The sequence below is a fragment of the Poecilia formosa genome, unplaced genomic scaffold (assembly GCF_000485575.1).
Source record: "Poecilia formosa unplaced genomic scaffold, Poecilia_formosa-5.1.2 Scaffold392, whole genome shotgun sequence".
Lineage (NCBI taxonomy): Eukaryota > Metazoa > Chordata > Actinopteri > Cyprinodontiformes > Poeciliidae > Poecilia > Poecilia formosa.
Window position 1 is genome coordinate 358,112 of NW_006800331.1, and position 14,050 is coordinate 372,161.

The 14,050-nt window shown below is 37.3% G+C and overlaps 1 protein-coding gene across 7 annotated transcripts in view; it reads right to left on the bottom strand.

Moving 5' to 3' along the window:
* Window positions 1-3,655, bottom strand: part of gramd1bb (GRAM domain containing 1Bb) — a 100,487-nt gene extending 96,832 nt beyond the window's left edge. For 4 of the 7 annotated variants that reach the window (XM_007575940.2, XM_016662850.1, XM_016662848.1 and 1 more), the window contains exon 1: window positions 3,325-3,654. The gene's annotated coding sequence lies outside the window, so the exon portion shown is untranslated. Of the gene's footprint in view, window positions 1-3,324 lie in introns of all 7 variants that reach the window. The other 3 variants (XM_016662847.1, XM_016662845.1, XM_007575943.2) reach the window with 2 other exon arrangements.
* Between the last annotated feature and the right edge of the window lie 10,395 nt (window positions 3,656-14,050).

A 14,050-nucleotide genomic window follows, 5' to 3' on the forward strand; every position in this document is an offset into this window, starting at 1 on the left:
TCATATTTGCTGAGATGTCTTTGTGAACAAACCAAGCAAGCACAAACACAAAGATTAAACTCATAGTAACAGATTGTAATTTTGCGAATCTCTATCCTGTTATGAAAGTTTGTTTCTAAAGAGCTTTGTCTCTTACATGTGCCGTCCTAAAAAGGTTCTGTGCAGTCTTCGAGGTAATGTGACTGAATAGGATCTGTCATCCTGTTTGCAGTTTTAACTAAATATTTGATAAGCTAAAATACTGTTTTTGTCAAACTCCTTAATGCACTGGCTAAGATTCATAATGCTTCACTGGACTTTACTTTATATAATCAGACATGACTAAAACTGAATTGGAAGGTGTGGAAGGTTGCAGTATGATTCAACATCCTCCTATTTACTAACAGCAGTTATTTACATAAGTCTCTGACCAGGAAATCTAGTTGGTGATTCATTTTATTACTAATCCTAATCAGGAGGTAATAGCTTAATGCCTTTAGCATTCATTAAATTGTTATTAATTTTAACACTTTGGCATTTCAATATTTTTTTATATATTTGCTGACTGTTGGTACAGTCAATGTTGTCCATTTTAAAAACTGGACCTGGAATTACTCACATGAATCTATAATTTGACTACTTACATTGATGTTAATTTGACTCTAATTTATTCAAATGACTGAATCAAATGTGACATGAGTCCGTGTAAGGTTCGTTCTTTGGTTTTTTTCAGTATTTCAACTTCCAGTCAGGAAAATGCCTCTCCCTGCAACACTCTGAGAATTAACCTGCAAGAAAATCTTGAACATATTTTATTTATTCACTCAACTATCTTTACTCTACAGTGACAAGGACTATTTTTAGTGCATCGATTTTCAGAAAGCTATGGAAACTTTTTGCCTTCATAAAATCTATTATTTTTATTTTAACATTTTACACTTGGTATGTCTTACATGAGATGAGATGTAAAATCGGTTCAAAAAGACAAAAACGCCTGCCCTCTTAATGCCAAACTTACTTGGTCAAAACATTTGTTAAATCTAATATTAAACCACACAACACAGATAAAACAAACATTAGTTTGTTTGTTTCTACAAGAGTTAAAAAAAATAATTCAGAATTATAATTAATTATTTGAATCATGAAGACATAATAAAAATGTGCAAGAAAAAAAAAAACCAATGCCTTATATATGTGCAAAATCCAATAAGCATATTTTCAGCCTTTTGCTGGCTCGTCTGACTAATCATCTGTCATTCATACATTAAGCATCAGAGCTCTAAATCAGCAAATCCTCTCATAAATCTATTGTACCAGTGCTGTTGCAACCTGGATTGCAAATTCAGAGACGGTTATAGCAGCTGGTTGACTTAAACCTCTCTTAACACATCAGACCTTTAAGAAATCATGGGTAAAAGGGATTAAAGAAGAAAATTAAGTAGTTTTAAGGTACGAGTCTTGCTACATCTTTAATGTGTGAACTTTAGAAGTACTCGCTGTAAAGTACAAAATTAAAAGTTTTTAATCTTCCTTAATATGTAATTTTTATCGTGCTGTCACAGCCTTGTACATTTCTTGTTTCCAGTGTCACATGATTCTCTTTGACTGCCCCCTAGAGGTAAGACAACTGGGCAAAAAATAATCAGAAAGCGTCATGTTACGCTTCAAGCATTCTGCATGCTCAGGTGAGTGAGGTTCACAAAAAAACCTCACTCACCCGCAGGTTTTCTGCACAGAAAATATTAAGTACATTTTGGATTAAATAATGTTATCATTGGGCCTTTGCTGTGACGTCTCAGACACAGTTGCATCTATTCTGCAGCAGTGGTAAACATCTGTCTTATACATAATGCAAGCAGCAGCACAGAACTTCTCAATATGCCCAAGACATCTGTGGCAGCGGAACTTATCTTGTGAGTGGATGATAAAGTATAGAAAGCACAGAATCACTTTTGGTTGAGAAAATAAGGGACAACGTAAACAACTGCCTTGCGCTAAAGTTATGTAAAAATATTTTGAACAGCCTTTGTTCAGCCTGTTTAAAGCTTGGGTTGTTACAGATGATGGGAATTCCTTCAAAACCGAGGCTTGATTTAAGTGGCTGTTTGGATGATTTCCCTATGAAACTATTCTAATGACTGCAAATAAGGGATTAGCTCCTCTGCAGCAAAAAGAACAAACTGTAAATTGTTTTTTAATGAACAACCTGGTCTGAACATCTTCACTTTTTCTCATCATCAGACTCACGCTGATGTCAGGGGGACTGTCGAGTCGAGAAACTGCATGTTTATGTATACGTGTCAGGGAGAACAGCTGAGCGATTTATTACAAAGACCACACTTGGTTACGTGGCCATTGTTCCCCTGACAAACTTCCCTACATTCAATCTCAGGTTTTCACTGAGTATTACAGTCTCTCATCTATTTTTCAAAGGAAATTTAAACAATACAATCCCAACAGTGGTGGCTTCTTCAGAGAAGGTAGAACATTCTGTTTAGAGTATTAGTCTTGATAAAAAGGGCCTGTCCAGAACAAGAAATGGCCAATAACCAGAACAATAAGATACATACTACGGTACAGACACTTCAAGTGACGAATGAATGTAAACTGAAACAAAATAATTTTGAAGTTCTTTCATTCAATTTGGGTTTTTACTCTAAAATTTTTACTATTAAACTGAATGTATGAATGTATTCATCACCAAAAATCATACAGAATCTAACAAGGCAACAGGCAGGATTTTTTTTTATAGATTCTAAATATTCAACCTCTCCAAGTGTCACAGCACAAATGCATAAAAAAAAAACAACAACACATATTTATCACAGTGTGCTATTTGTGTTATTTCGAACACAACACCTGCTTCTGTTGCTGTTTGTGGCTCTGTGATTTGTTAAGTCTGCCAGAGCTGGTTGAAGCAAAAAGAGGAGAAACATCGGTTTTATCTGGGAAGGGAAGCTGAGTGTGAGGAAATAAACAGAAGTGCAGGTGGTTGCAGACGTAAGGGAGAAAAAAAAATTGCTGGCTGCAAGTTACTGCCTGACTTCCATCACCAACCCTGGACCCTAGGCCGACAGTCAGTCAGATAGAAAAATAAAGGCATAGCTCCAGTGAGGAAGACAACTGAAAAACTAAACTATGTTTGGAAATTTGACTCCAACTAATGCTGATGTGGTGGTGACTGAGCTCACACACAAACATTTCAGTCATACGTGCATACACTCTGAGCTGTCATTTTATTCACGCTCAATCACGCACATCCAGTGCAAATAATGCAGTAACACTCATGTGTAAGCATGCGGTTTTTCTGCAAACCAAAAGGAAGAAGAAGTTGACATACGCTACCTCAGTGAGCGAAGTGAGGCATGGTTCCCGGGAGAGAGTCAAAGATCATCCTGCCGGTGCCATCTGTCAAGTGGGCTGGCTACAAAGGCTGTAGAGGGAAGTGTCTCTCTCCCTCCCTCCTCTTTACCCCCTCAGTTTCAAAACAAACTACTGTCTTAGATCAGAGCAGAAAGCCATGCTCCACAAGCAGGGGAATCCTCCCCCAGCCTTGAAGCCAAACTGAAGCAGCTTAAATCCCCCAAAGAAAAGAAAGAAAAATGCTCCTCCCTTCCCGACTTGCTCCTGTTCTATCTGCCACCGCACAAAACCCTCTGTCCGTGTGTTTCTCCCGTCTCCTCTGCTTTTTTCCCTCCCCTCTCCCCTTTTTGATCCCGCTCCACTCACACATTCCGCTCTCTCGCTCACTCTGGCAAAGCACACTGTACCCACTGAGGCTCGCACCGACTCACAAGCCCCGTCCTGTGCAGATAAACATATGCAAATATCACAGATAAATAAACACACTCACACAAACGCACACATTCAGCCTCTACAGGCAGGGTTTTGTGGTCTGCGAGGTTTGCTTCCGCCTCCCTGTTGTAGTCACATAAAGCAAAAAATATCATATCGTAGCTTTATATGTGTTCCTGTCAACAACATGATCTGGAAATGAAAACTGAAAAGCCTCTACAGCTAAGAGAAACACATGGTTGCTGCTTCGGTTGCTAAACGATTCTCACACATTCAACCAGGAGAGTTGTGTGTGTGTGTGTGTGAATGCATCTCAAAGGAAGTGAAGAAACTACTGCTGTGATGTAACAACCGATATCATGACAGACTTGAAAGATTGCGTTGATTTCTAGAGAAAATCCTATTTTGTCATGATTGCATAAGACAAGCCACATTGTGTGTGTGTGTGTGTGTGAGTGTGTGTGCGTGTGTGTGTGTCTTTGTGTGTCTTTAAGAGTACAGAATAAAGCAACACTAAGCGTAACTGCACGCTCTCTAAAGATGTTCTATTTTCAGCCTCCTGTCGTAACGCACAACAGAAGAAAGAGGACAGCAAGGCGCTATTATGAGAATCTCCCCTAAATCTGCCCCCTCCTCCTGACACCAGCGCTGCCTCCACCTTCTTATCTCTCTCCCTCCATGCTGAAAGCCTCCACACTTACAGGAGAACAGCAGGGGGGGGATGCCGTTGTCAAAGAGATATAAATAGTCTGCAAGTGACCTGATCCATTGATGCTTAAGCAGCTAATGACAGGTAGAAAGTAAACTTTAAGTGATATGCTGGGATTAGTTTGGAGTCAGGGATGGAGGGGAGTGGTGGTGGTGGGGGGGCATAATCCAATAACTTGTGGAACCTTCATGAACAGGTTCACTTTTTCAGTTTCATTAAAAATGGATTTGGGCCAAGCTAATAATGTGACCTTTATCATATAAACCAACCATTTTAGTGCAGATAAAACTGTGCAACACACTGGCATTTTGAGCCACAATTAAACTGATAATAAAAATCCAGAGGCTAACATAGTTTACAAAATAACAAATCCAAAACTTATTTTGATTTTCTCTCCTTGTCCTTGTTCATCATGAATAACAATGACTATACAAAAATATTTACTGCTTTGGAATATAGAACAAATGAAATACAGTAAAATATGCTTTTTGCTGACTAAAAGAACTGATGACATAACCTACGGAATGAAACATTGGAGGTTTCTGACAGCAAATTAAATTGAACAAGTCCATTTTTTAGCACATTGAAACTTAATAAATACACGGTCTCCCAATCTAGTTTTTCATTGAAAAGAGGTGTAAGAAATTCAATTTCTTTATGCAAAATTGTATTAAAGGAATATGTTTCTTGAGGTGTGACTGATGGGTAGTTTCCAACTTTTTCTCTCAAGCTTTTAACACTCTGACACATTTTTTCCAGGAGGACTCGAGAGCCTGATTACTGGCTCATGAGGGAAAACCTTGCTATAATGCCATGCCAACTTGATCATGTGACCATGAAATAAATATCATTATGAACCCAGCTCCATGAGAGACTTAATGCAGATGATGTGCATAATTAGACAATTACCAATCTATGTTTTATTTCCCACACTACTTTGAAAAAAAAAATTGTCTTGGCGCTTTGTGAATATGTTTAAAAATAAATTAGTTTCTATTGTGTTTGATTTCAGGTTAATTTCTTGCTCCATTTCATCAACAAATTGTCTTGCTTCTTATTATTCTGATTATCAGGCAGGCACAATAACCTCATGCTTACAAATGTACTATGAAGCGCAAACAACAACACTTTCTACAAACTCTGGATTTATTTCAGTTGATTTTATTTGTTTGGTGAAATTTCAAAGCTATTGGAAACCTAGAGGTCTCGTTCACGCCCAATTATGAAGAAACAAATGAGAGGAAATTCACTTAAAGTCAGTCCAATTGATTTACACAAATTCCTGTCGTATAGTCAGATTCAGATCCAATTATGCGCAGTCCATGTCTGTCCAAATGATGATACGGTCGATTTCACATGATGATACGGTCGATTTCAGTTAAACTTGTATTGCATGTTGTTAAAAAGTTATGTAAGGAATCCATTCAGTTATTCTCTTTGTAGCCATCTGTCATTGAGGGCAAAAAAGCATTGATAATGCTACCAACCAGTAAATTGTTAAAATAGTCAATACACTTCAACTATGTTGATAAGGTTCCATTTATTATGGTTCAAAAGCAACTCTGAAAAGAAAGCTCTTTAATGTATTTTGGTGCTAAGCCGTTCAGTGACTTATAGACTAATGGAAGTATTCTGAAGTCTTTTTGTTTCTATTGTCTAATCTACAAAATAGAGATTTGAAATAAAATGTCAAAAAGGGGCCAATATCTAAAAAATAGTGACCTTAAATTATTTCAGTACCATTTACAAACAGATCGAAGGTATGTTTGCCTCTTTGGTAGTTTATATATGAGCTTGCAGTAGCATTATATTTACAAGGGAAAGAAGCATTTATTATGTGTGGTTGATTTTATGGTGGATGTGATTGCGGACAGATATTTGTTTTTCATTTTAAATGAAGATAAAATAAAGACTGCGAAGAAATGCAAATGAAAATGTATTGTTTATATAATTTTGAAATTGAATATACTCTGCAGCACGGCTGCATCAAACCAAAACTCATGGCTTCTTGTCAGACTTCCCCTGCTTATTCAGGATAATTCTTCTGCTGCGGGTCTGCCCCCAAGACCTGTAACAAAAATCCATCCAGGAATTTAAAAGCTCCTTGAAACTTTGCTGGTTGAATCTGTCTGTATGTAATGTAGGCAGAATTACTGTTTCACTCAAAACATCTTGGCGTTTTAAAGGTCAGAGTTTCTTTATGCTTTTGGTAAAAACAGAAACATTAAGAAAAACAACCACATAGTCTGTGAAAATCTAGTAAGCAAAAATGTTGCAGAAATGGCCATTGCTAATCCCTGAATTGGATCACAGGGATGTAAAACTGCTATTTAGAATACAGTGTATCATCTGAGCATTATGTTTTTGAACAATACTAGTTGATTTTTCTGACTTGGACGGCGGTAATTCAGATTTTTCACTTCACATGGTAAAAAGCATAAGAGTACAGTGACTGTATTTGAAAAGGGCAATTTGGATTTCAGAAAATGTGGCATCCTGCAAGAAAATCCTGTCTGGCATGAATTAGTGGTTGTAGGTGGTGAGGTAGACGCTGTGGACCCAGGTTGAGATGAGAGAAGTGATGATTTAATGAGGAATGCATACAAATAATCCAGGAATCACAGGTGAGCAGAAGGTTAGGAGCTCTGAACTGGCAGCAACCGGTATGAACACAACTAACGACAGACTAGACGAGGAAACATGACACACAGGTGGATTTAAATACATAGAGGGTAATCCAGGGAACAAGACACAGCTGGGATCAAGAGTAGCCTGGACAACACGGAAACTCAACAGAACACGGAAACCTCAATTAACATAAGGGGAAAAAAAACAAATCCTCACAATGTCAGCTTCTCCCCAACTTCTTACTGCCTATTTGAATGTGGAGTTTGTTAGGAACTGGTGTCAAATACATATCCCTGCAACCGATTCTGTTTGGTGTGCAAACTTTAACTAATGTAAGAATATATTGGTTCATAACACAAAAGTCAGTGTCAGCTTGACTTTTTTCTGTGTGCTAATTTGAAGGGTTATTTCAGTGTTTTTAGTAAATCTAGCAACAGTAATGCAACAAAAACTAACTACATTAGATCCAACTTTGGTAGATAAAGTGGTAATCAATTCAGTCAAGATAAAAAACTTATTTAAAATAAAAAAGTAAATATAAACAGGCTGTAGTTGCAGCATGTAAAGCGACACAGCTTTTGTGTTTTAAATATGAGTTAAAACCTGCCTTAAAAAAATTGTTAGCTAAAGACAATAATAATACCAAGAGAAACACATTTGATTTGCATATGTAATTATTCTTTGACCAAAAATGGAAACACAAATAAGAACCAGTACAGATCTTGATGTACACTTCAAACTATTGACTTATGTTTGTTAATTAGAGTGATAACTGAAAACTGCCTGGAATGATCACCCCAGTCTTAATCTCAGCTGTGTTTTGTTACTGGATTTCTGTGCAAGGCGTTGAATGTTCATAACAAATAGTGAAGTTTGCACCAGGAGACCTTGGTCCAAACATCGGTCATTGATTTTATGTTGCAATACCTATTGTATGCTTTGGTGAAGAGATGTGATGCTTGGTTGTACGTTTGGCATGATGGTAAGGCAAAATGTCAGCTTTGGCATCTGGAGAGCAAAGAGTAGAGCCTGACATTGAAAAGAACGTTTTAAAGTGGTTCAAACATCTGATCAGGATGCCTCCAGGGTGCTTTTCAGGGCACATCTTCCTGGGAGTAAACCATATATTATATATGATGGGAGAAAAATGTCTGGCTCTACCTCCTTAGCTTATTGCCCCCAAGCTACTCTACTTTAGATAAGCAGAAGAAAAACACAAACAAATGGATGGTGTCTGAATAAAAAGGAGTTAAATATAAACTCCTGTAACATTTTTGTCATTTTTAATTGTGAAACAAATTGTAATGCATGTGTCACTTTTATTCAACTTCTCAATTGCTTGCACCTTTGTGTTAGTTTACGACGTAAAATCCCAATAAAATACTTTTAAATTTGAGGCTGTAATGTGAAAAAACGTTCTGTGTATGAAAACTATGGCAAAGTCTTCTATTTTTTATTTTTTTTGGGTGAGTGCACTAAATGGACAAAGCATATTCTGAACCACTGCAGAAAGAGTTTTTAGCTTTACTTTGGTTGTATAATGGCCAAACACTTCCAAGCACAAGACAGAACAGTTAAATATTTCATATGATTCTGCTATGCTGTTGCCCGGATTCAGAGAATTAATAATCCGGATGTGATTTCCTACTGTATGGCTTCTGACGGTTAAAATGTTCTGCTGTATTATTTTATTTATTTATTTTTGGCAGGCATGTAAAACTACTGCACTTCCTTTAAATAAGCTTGCTTCATTTTATTTCGATTGATTATTCATGGCAACAAGGCAGAACAGTCAAAGCATCTTCTCATTTGTAGTCTGTGGCATGTCTGTCCCTTGTGAATACAGTTAAATAAAAAACAGTTTTAATTTCCTTTTTGCTATTTTCTATTTATCCTTCGGTCCATACACCCTTCTGTGTGTGAGTATGTGCTGAGTTGTTTGCTTTAGCTAAAGTTAGACCCTGTCCTGACAATGACCCAACTTCCTACCTCTGCGATGAAACAACCCTTTTCATCAAAACCTGAGATCTTACAACAAACAACCTCACAATAATTTATAGGAACAATGCATAGATCCATTGTGCCACCATGTGGACATCAAAATGCACCACACCACAGATACAAAGATGGGGAAAAAGTGAGGAATAAATAAGAACTTTTATGAATACAAAATTGTGTTAATTTTAAATACTTCCTGTTTAAAACTAATACATTTTTCATTGGTTTCCACTTTCCTCAGTGGAGAGGAAATATCCCGAGAGAGTTTGACCAAGGCGCAACCCGGGGGAATTTTTGTGTTTTATCTTTGAACTGCACCAGATGCAGAAAGCGAGGTGGAGACTAAATCAATTTTAGCTGCATCGTCTCATTAACTAGGGCCCTTGGGTGAGCCGGGCTCCATGGTGATGCCCTTGAAGGAACAATGTGGGGTCACTTACAGGAGAAGCGAGGCAGGAGGCTAGAAATGTAATTACAGGTGTTAAAAGTCCCTATCTTTAGCTTAGTTTAAAGCAGAATGTCATCACTTAATATAACCGCTTAATATTTATTGTAGATTGTTAGCGTCGTCATTGAAGAGTCTTGCTTTTAAATTGATCTTTAAACCTTCAGCCCCACCTAAGAAGGCTACTGCAGTACATCTTACAATTCTGTGATAAAAGATAGATGATGAATATACTTCTTCGGGTTATTAACTCAAATTAATAATTTAAGGCTTATTAATAAAAAAAATATCCTAAAAAAGCTGAACACAGACTTATTGTGCAATCACTGATTAACCTTTAGCACTTTCTGTAGGAGAATACGTTATGCCTTTGAGGCCTGTTAGTATTGTGGAAACATAATTATGTTCATAAAACTGATGGGCTAAAAATTTATTATAAAAAGCCTACAAGTACTGAGATAAACAATTATTGCTATTTGTTATTTTCTGATTATTCTGACATGTAATCCAGGAGATTTTTTTTTGTGTGCTCGTTAATCTGTAGAGAGATTTCAATAGATACACTAAAACCATAGACAATAATTAAAAGATTTACCTATTTTGAATTTCAAAATAGTCAAGTCTTTTGCAAGATTTAGCTATCTTACAAAGGATAGTACGATAGTTAAGTATTGCTAACCTTTGTAAGATTTACAAATGATATTAAATCTCACATGAATGAGATTTACAATTAAATCCATAAATCTGCAATCCACTGTCAATACAAACACCATTCTTGAAATTATGCATGTATTATAACTCCTTGAGAATTATAATTTTGTTCCTGTACACAATTTGTCAGTATAAATTTATTAATGGAGTTAGGATGCTGGAAAATCTGGCTACATAAGAGGCCAAAGCATTGACAGATAATGAAAGAACTCCTATCTGAGTCATCATGTGCCTAATGTCTGGAGAAGAAAAAAAAACAAAAAACAGAGCTTATTTGAGTTTATTTGAAAAGAACAAGGACTTCAGTTTCTCCTTTTTTTTCTAGAGTGTACATGAACCTGAAGCTCAGGACAGAAAACTACAGAGTACAAGAAATCTCTGTGGCACTTCAGCAAGGTCAAATGTCTGCTCTTCTGCCTCTGAAGGCTGCAGTCCCTTAGTGTATGTGTCACCCTGCTGTGGATGTTTAATTAGCTATGGTGTCTTGTGCCTCTTTCTCAGTTGTGTCCTGCCGGGTCAAAAGCCCGAAGGTGGGTGAAGCCAGAAGAAGACTCAACAATCTTATTTGGTTATAGAAGAGTAGAGAATGTAAAATAAATAAATAAATAAATAAATAAAAAATGGATACAATAACAGAGAAAATTGTTATAATTTTACTTCATCATGTCGGTAATCCATCTTTTTACAGCTATGACAGAATGATCTGAAAAAAGTCTCATTACAACTAAATGTGGAAATCAATTCTTTTCTTCTAAAATTTTAATTATATTTCTCATAATATTTGACATTTCTGTTTAGATTTGATGCAAACAACTGTTACAAAACCCATAAACTAGTTTGATGAATAACATTTCAGACAGCAAAGTCCAGCATTGAGTTCTTACTCAGACATATGGCATAACATAAGTGAGGGTAAACTTGTTCCCTGTGATCCAATAAACAGCTTAGTTTTCTAACCTCGGGGCTTGCGGTTTGTTAACAGGTCTGCCAGTTAAACAACAACAGAGTGCTGTGAATTTGAGCAGGATTATGTTGTTTTGTTGCTTGGATTATCTGAATCTTATTATCTTGGAGGAGAGCTTAGTGGAGTCTCTGGCTCATCGCCTTCTTGGTTTTCTGCCTTGCTTGTTTGCTACGGAAACTTTTATAGACTAAGCTGACCAGAGGAAATTTAAATATGTATTAATTAAACTCTTTTATTGATTCTCATTACTATCTATGATTCTGACAGTCCTTAATTCATCAACTTGTTCCTGGCAAAGATTTACAGAGTTTTAAGTGAATAGCACTGCTACACTCTGTTTATCTAAACAGACATTAAACAAGAAACGTTCCTGAGTTAGCCCTACGTCAACACGCTATAGCATGCAAACCCATGCAGAAAACAACATCACCATCTCTCTGTTAAGATGTCAAAGAAACATTATCACTCAAATACATTTTCAACTGATCCTCCTGCTTCAACCGATTCTACTGGCTGAGGACTCTGAGGTCTTCTGGACTGCAGGGGGCGCTCCTGAACACCTTTTTGAATCGGTGGTGGCATTATACATCTTCTAATGTGCTGTCTGTTGGAGCAGCAGCTTATCTACAGCTGAAGATAAGCTAATCAGGAAGATCAGCTCAGTACTAGGATGCCCCCCTGGATCCTCAACCCAGTATAGGTGGTGGGAGATAGAAGAATTCATCACTTTTGGACAATGTCTCCCACCACATATATGAAGTTGTTGCTAAATTGGAAAGCTTGTTCAGTGACAGATTGGAGCGCTACAGCAGGTGCTTCCTCCCACCAGTGGTTGGACGTTAAAACCACCAGTATTCCCAACAACTCCCAAGTCTAAAAAGCAGTTTTCTTTGGGATGTTATCTCAGATAACATTCCTTCTGTTATTTGGGTATCTCAGTTTCTTGCACCAGCTTTTTCATTTCATGTGAATAGTCAGATTATTATTTATTTTTTATTTTTTTGCAAATATATATTAATGCACATTTTGTACATTTCTCCTACCTAAATGATCTTGCTCAGTGTCACATTACTTTTAGTCCTGGGGTGGAATTTTTAATACCTGCACATTATTACTTTTCTTAGGTTGTAAATTTTCTCTTACTGTACAGCCTGTCATGTCTGTCAAACTCAGGGATAGTCAAACAGCAAATTAAGAGCTTGATTTAATCATATGTACAGTGAGCCAGAGGAAGTCTGATTATTGTCATTCTGTTTTTGGTCATCTTTAAGTCTAAAGAACTGAAAAAATTGCTTTGTGTTCCTTCCTTCTTAGTACTTAATTAGTAAAAGGATTCAACTTACCATACCGCTTCAGCCATTAACTCTCCATCTGTTTCCTCCTTTTTACTAGAAACACACCAATTAACAGAAAAGAAGTTTAAAGAGTAAAAAAAAAAAAAAAAGAAAGGTTCATAGGTTCCACAAAAGTTTCACAGAGCATTCATGCAGGAAATTAAACGTCTCCCTGGAATAGGAGGGTCGTCGGTTCGAGCCTGGCTCCGTCCATCTCTTTACCCACCTTACCACCTTACTTGCTGGTGGTGGTCAGAAAGCCTGGCGGGGCTATATAGCAGCCTCGTGTTTGTCAGGCTGCCTCCGGGCAGCTATGGCTACAGTCCAGTAGTTTGCCATAATCATGGAATGTGAACATGTGAGTGAATGATAATGACTGATTTCATATAAAGTGTCTTCGAGTGTCCTGAAAATCACCCTTTAAGTGTGATGTAATGTAATTTCATTCGAAGAAAACAAACGCATCTTTGTGTTAGTTGAGATTGAGAAACTCCATACACGTTTTCCTTCATTGTGAAGTCACTGTTTGCAACCTCACAATGGACAGCTTCTCTCTGTAGCCAAACAATCTCAGAAACCAGAGCTTCACTGCTCAGATCTCAGCTGTTTGTGAATTATTATGGAGGACTGGATTCAGCTGGAATAATGAAACGGATACATTTGTGGGACTTAAACTTGGCTGTGGCTCATTTTACAGTCACAGCTTTTGGACTGTGTCCTCATTAGCATCCTCATACATAAGCTGGCATCCATTTAAGGCACTGCAGTGGGGAAGAAGGTTAGAATTAGCCACAGCACACAAACTGCCATAATTTAATAATTTAAATCACTCTGCCCCCATTTCACACAAACACACAAACAGCAGACAGGTTTGTAATTGCAGTGCAGAGTGTGCATGAAAGCATGAACTACATTATTTATGCTTGCGTGTTTTACTTTGTACACTTATCCCCCCAACCATTGACAACAGGATTGTTTTAACTCTGAGAAGTCTAAACTAAAGCATGGAAGTTATTTGCACAGATCAAACGGAATACATGCATCACAACATGTAGGCATTATGCTGGCAACAGTGCTTGTTCTAAAGTTTACTTTCATTCATGATGGGCACGAATAAATACAAAAGTTTGGCCGTTGCAATGATTCGCTTAAACCGTTGTTTTTCTGGGCAAACAACAGGCTGAGATCAGAGTTGGTTCTGATCGTTAATGTTTGGCTGGTTCCATATTCTGGATTTTTCCATGAACCAGCAAGGCTCAAGCCAATCAGCTGGTACACCGGCCCCCATACCGGAGTGAAGCGAGTTTAACACCAACATGCTTACAAAAAGGGAGCCAGCAATGAAGAGCCAATGGTGTAAGACCGGCACCTTTAAGCATGAGTGAAATTTGCTGCCTTCCACATGAGAAAATGCCTTTTGGAAAAACATCTTTAATGTCAGATGACATGAATAATTGGCTATTTGGGCAAAACTGCATGTCAGTCAA